The sequence below is a fragment of the Penaeus monodon genome, chromosome 43 (assembly GCF_015228065.2).
Source record: "Penaeus monodon isolate SGIC_2016 chromosome 43, NSTDA_Pmon_1, whole genome shotgun sequence".
NCBI lineage: Eukaryota > Metazoa > Arthropoda > Malacostraca > Decapoda > Penaeidae > Penaeus > Penaeus monodon.
In genome coordinates this window covers 31,154,546-31,160,840 of record NC_051428.1, presented here as the reverse complement: position 1 = coordinate 31,160,840, position 6,295 = coordinate 31,154,546, and positions in this window count along the sequence as shown.

The window sequence follows — 6,295 nt, the reverse complement described above, 5'->3', positions numbered from 1 at the left end:
GCTTGCCAGTTGGCCTTGTCTGTTTTCCATATTGGATTTGGGTGTGGCATTTGGGCTGGGCCAGCATCCATGAGGGTAGTAACAGTGCCATAATGGTCACCTGTAACAGTCTCATCGACACACCATCTAATTCTCTCCACCAGGGCCGCAGTGGCCAGGGTGAGGTCTAAGACCCCTCCTCTGACATGCGCTGGCTCTTGGCTGTTGAGAAGAGCGATCTCGGGGAAAGTCTCAAGCACGTTGGCTGTATGGTGGCCTGCCGCATCCAGTCCCCTGCAGGGAGCCAGGATGGGGTGGTGTGCATTGAAGTCTCCCCCTATGATCACTCGGTCTTGTGCTGCAGTAGCACAGACCTGGCTGATGTCTTAGCTCCTACAGCCTGGCTTACTGTATACATTGTACAGTTTGAGGGAGCCCCAGCCAGGTGAATCTCAACAGCAAGAGATTCAATATCCTCTCCACAGTGCAGTGCATCATCGGCTATTGCGGAGCATGGGATTGTTGCTCTGACCAGGGTGATCAAGCATCTTTTGCCAGCTATGCTTGGCAGCATGAAAACAAGATAGCCTGAGAAGCAAACAGTTAATGTCTCCTGGAGCATGACTGTTAATGTTGCTTGATCGCAATATTGCGTGGAGGATGACATTCTTGTATTGAAGCCATAGATGTTCCACTGTAGTATGCTAGATTGGAGAGCCTTTGGTAGCTCTGAGTTTGTGAGTTTGGCTTTTCTCACTTCAGGCATTATCTGTGTATCTTTTCTCTTTGCTGACTTTACCTGAGTAAGGTCAGCTTGGTCTGGCAATGGCTGTACAGATTCAGCCTGTTCTGGCTCTGCCTGTGAGGGCGTGGCCAGGATTGGGGTGGGGAGGGGAGTCTTGTCCTGGGGTGAGGGTGGGGCTGCTTTGGCTCTGTTCAGCTTTCTCCCTTTCAGGACTGCGACAGTCCGGGTCATTGCCGTCATGACTGCCTTCTCTCCCTCCTCCCTGGACCTCCCAAAGCTGTTGGTACTGCAGTGACTACAGCAGTCATATCTTCCTCGGTAAAGAGGACATTATCATTTCTTGGGGAAGCTTTTGCAGTGTTCTTTGAACCTTTATTCCTGTGGTTCTTCTGCATTTTAATAATGGTGGGAAACTCCCTTATATTGGAGATATCCGTGGTTGCTGTGGAGGGGCTTCTTTCCTCTTAGGAGGTCGGGAAGTGTTATCTGTTTTGTTCTGTTCCCAGACATGGGTGCCTGGGGGAGCAGGAACAAAGTCTGGTCGCTTTTAACAACCTCTGTCGCCGGAGGGCCGCCTCTTTCCTGGCAGAGCAAGCCAGGCTTCAGGCGTGATGACCCTTGGCACAGTTGGAACATTTGGCTTTGTGTCCCTTTGGCCTTCCTTGTGGGCCTTGAGGCACACCTCGGTGTTATGTGCCTTTCTACAGACGCCACATTTAGGCTTGGCCTTGCAGCTAGCCTGGTGGTGGCCGTATCTTTGGCACTTGAATCACCGAAGTGGCTCAGGTACATATGTTCTTAGGCTGGTTGGTACATATGTTCTCAGGTACATATGTTCTTAGACTTGCCTGGTTGAGCTCTTCCCTTTCGACATTCGGGAAGCGTCCACGACCTGTGGGTGTGATGTGATCACATCCACATCATATGATAGTGAGAAGCCAAGTAGCACCATCTTGACTCTCCTATCATTGGGATTGAGTGGCGGGACACACACTCCTCCCATCATTAAGCTCCTTGGTTTCCTGCAGGAAATTCAGGGTAGCTTGATCTTTGGGCATGATTAAATTTTATCAAAAATATTAGTCTCCCTAAGGAAACTAAAAACCTAACAACAATCCTCCCCAATACATTCTTCAGTGTATATGGGGGAGACAAGTACATACGTCTTTGGTCTGAGAATGTTGCACATCTTTCCACTACATGTGCGATCGTTAATGGCTCTTGGCATCCCTCACAAAGTGCTTGACTTTAGCCATCATCGGCCCATGAGTCAGTCTTGTGTGCCTGATTCTTAGTCTTGTCAATGCAACTTCCACTTTTCGGTTGGGATGGATGCTAGTCACCCAACTGCCAAGGTCATCTCTAATCTCTTGCAGTTTATTTCTGGAGGTATGCCTCCATTGTTCCTTCCATTTATCACGAGACAACTCCTGATGATGGGTTTCAGGTCTGAGTGATGTGGAGAGGAAAACGAGCATCTCAAGGCTGAGTGGCAGCTGCCTTGGCCTTCTAATCATCTCGCTCATTCCCACTGACACCAACATGCGCTGGCACCCAACACAGAGTAATTTTTTTACGTGTTGACATCAGTGCAAGCCAATCTTGAACCTCCCTCATTACTGGATGTGATGAGTTTAAGCTCTCGATTGCTTGTAAGGCACAATGAGAGTCACAATATATCACAACAGAATGGTTCATAAGATCTCTAGTCATCTTAACTGTTGCAAGGATGGCATGTAACTCTGCTGTGAAGATCGAGGCTGCTAGAGAAAGACTGCCAGATGCAGTCTTCCTTCTGCTCACTGCTGCAAAGCCCACACCATTTTCAGATTTCGAACCATCTGATCCTTGGTACTCAGAAATGTGCTGGAAGAAATCTCTCTCTGACTTTGCTTCAGATCTCTCCCCTTTCCCCAATTCAAACCCAAATCCAGCTCGACTTGATTAGTCCAAGGGGGGAATTGGGGAATTCCAACAGCCAGAACCTTAGTGAGACTTAAATTAAGCTCTTCCACAAGATTCCTCATTCTCCTACCGGCTATCCTCAAGGGGGTTGAAAACCAATCTGGATGTAGGAGATCCTGGAATCCTTTGTAGTCTCGTGTAGTAAATCAGGTTCATGTAGTCCTGGTGTAATGAAAGAGGTGGTTCTCCACTCTCAGCATACAGGGATTCCACAGGAAAACAGTGGAAGTTGCAGATGAATAAGCTTCACATCCATAGTCAGGCTTACTACAAATATGCGCTCAGTAAAGCCGTAGAAGCGTTGTGCGGTCTGCACCCTAAGATAAATGAGAGAGAACCTGCAAAATACTAAGTGCTTTTGTAGCCTTCACTTTTAACTGTTAGACCTAAGTACTTCACCTCTTGGACAAATTGCAGTGGGTTTGCTCCTAAATAGAGGGAAGAATGGAACTTTCCTCGTTTGTGGAAATGTATAGCCATGGTCTTGCTTGAAGAAAATTGAACCTATGATATGTTGCCCACTGTACAACCTGATTTATTGCAGTCTGCATGTGTCCTTGCACATCCTGTAAGCTTCCTCCTGAGCAGTACAGTGTAAAGTCATCCATACAGATTACATGAGGCAGCACTTGGATCAACCTTTACGATGTCATTTATAGCAATGGCAAACAGGGTCACACTTAAGACACTCCCTTGTGGGACCCCTTCCAGCTGATCTTCCAGGTTAGAGAAACTGTTTCCTACCCGAACTCTAAACTTCCTGTCAGCAAGGAAGCTTTGTATGAAGGTAGGTAATGCTCCTCTTAAACCAATGTCATACAGCTTTATGAGTATGCCATGCTTCCAAGTAGTATCGTAAGCCTTTTTCAAGGTCAAAGAAGACTGCTATCATGTGACGTCCTGTGTGAAGGAATTCTGTATAGCAGTTTCCATCCTCACAAGTGCATCTGTGGTCGATCTCAATTTTCTAAAGCCATATTGATATGGGGTCAACACGTTTTCCTTTTCTAGCAGCCATGTCAACCTGAAGTTGACCATTTTCTCCATCAGCTTGCAGATGCAGCTGGTGAGGGAAATTGGTCTGTAATTTCCTGGTGTGGAAGCATCTTTGCCAGGTTTAGGAACAGGAATGATTATAGCTTCTCTCCATGTGGATGGCACTGTGCCCTCCCTATAGATCCTATTGAATAGGTCTAACAGGAACTTCTGGGAGCTCTCTGGTAAGTGAGATATCATTTGGTATGGAATATCGTCACTTCCTGGGGCAGTCTTATGGCAGAGCTGCAAAGCAGAGTCCATCTCCTTGCACAAAAATGGCAGTTGTATGGAAGTTCTGCTGCAGTCGTACTGAAGAGCAACACTGGGTGTTGTTCCTGTTCAGCCCGAAGAGTGGAAAATCGAGCAGTGTAAGATGCTCCAGAGGAGATCTCTGCCATGTATTTAGCTAGCTCATTTGCAACATCTTTTTTGTCTGTGATGAATATGCCATCTATCTTCAGAGCAAGTTATGACATGGATATGCTCTTTCCAGCAATCTTACGCACCTTTTCCCATACCCATTCTAAGGGGGTCCCAGAGTTAATCAAGGAGACATACCGTCTCCATGACGTCCATCTAGCCTCCTTTAGCATGTGCCTGGCCTTGGCTCAGGTCTTCTTGTAATTGATCAAAGTTACAATGCTGGGACGTTGTTTCAACTGCCTTAATGCAGCTTTTCTTGCTCTGACAGCTTGTTGGCATTCATCAGACCACCATGGTACTGGAAGTCGACGGTAATGTCTGCTACTTTTGGGAATGGATGCTTCTGCTGCAAGATGAATTCGTGATGTGGAGTGATTAACAGCATCTTGAATACACTGGAAATCATTCACAGATCCTTGCAATTCTGCAGTTGATCTTAAAAGATTCCAGTCCGCATGTTCAAGTCGCCATCTCTGCACTCCATTGGCTGGAATGCCATTCACCTCCTCCAAAATTATTGGAAAATGGTTTCTTCCAAGTAAGTCTTCCATGATCTGCCAAGTGAAGTTCAACTATGAATCAGGTGAGCCTATTGATAGGTCTATATTGGAGAATGTCCCAGTTTGAATTTGGAAATGTGTGGGAGTGTCACTGTCCAGTAAAACTATATCTACTCTTAAGAACAAGGACTCCAAGGCCCTTCCTCGAGGGTTGCACAAAGTGTCTCCCCAGAGGTGATGCCGACCATTGAAATCTCCCAAGAGTAGAAATGGATGTGGCAAGTAGATCTTCCAAATTATTAATGTTCAGATTATGTGGAGGAAGGTAGACGGATGCAACAGTGTAAGGTCGTGTCAAGCCTATTCTCACAGCTTTCACCTGCAGTGTTGTCAGCAGATGGATGGCCTGGAAGGGAATATCTTGACGTACCATTACTGCTACTCCTCCATAAGGTCCATTGTCAAAGGTTCCATAATGGGCTTGAACTTGGAATCCTCTCAGGAAAATGGGACGATTTTCCCTGGTCATAAACTCTTGTAAGCATACACAAACTGTGTTACATGAAGCTATCAGATGTTGCAGTTCTTCCCATTTTGCATGAATTCCCTGACAGTTCCATTGGATTAAGGTACCCAGTTCTTTATATTATTTCTTCATAAGGTGTTTGGCAGCACCTGTGGTCAAGGTTTGCCTCACACCTATAGGCTGTCCCTTTCCAGGATCCTGGGAGTACCTTTTTAATGGTACTAGTTTCCACAGGTTTCCCTTGGACAGGTTCAGGATTTCTTTGCCTGGGCAAAGGACAGACCTGAGCCTTTGATTTAGGGGCATTCTGCCTAGTAGCAGAGGCCCCTGTGGATGTGGTGGCAGCTGGAGCTGTCACCGTTGAGGCCTCTGGAGCCTTAAATGTTGGCTCCAAAGACCTTACTTTGGGAGGAGGAGTCTCCTCAATAGACCCCTCACTCCTACTCCGTTTCTGGTGGAACAACTCACCAGAGGCAGTGTCAGCAATTTGGGACTGAGGTTTAAAGGAAGTGGCAGAGTGTGCACTGTAAGAAGCATTGGAGGGCAAGTGTTGGTGGGAAGGAGGATGGGCTAGAACCGAAGCAAAGGACCTACCTGGCTGTGCAAACAGCACACGGGCACGTCGCTTTGCCTCTGGAAAACTAATTTTCTCCTTGCTCCTTATTACCAATACTTGCTTTTCAAATTTTTACCTTTTACATTGCTTGAAGAAGTTTCATGAGCTTCTATGCAGTGGTAACAGCATATTGGACCTGGACAGTTGTCATCTCCTTGATGACCTGTTGTACCACACTTTACACATACTCTTGGTTGTCCATTTTCTTTAAAACGGCAAGAGTTGGCTCCATACCCATAACCCTGGCAGTGGAAGCACCGCATAGAGTTGGGCACATATGGCTTTACCTTGAGGTGTTACCATGTTAACTTAACCGATTCTGGAAGGGCTAATGTGTTAAAAGTTAGAAGAAGAGCTGGTGTTGACTGTTCCAAACCATCAACTTTCTTCTTAAAACGTTTTACTGCCACTACATTACAGTTCTCTAGTTCCTTTAACAGTTTCTCCTCAGAATACCTCATCAGGTCTCTGGAAAAGACTATTCCCTTACACTGATTGAGAGT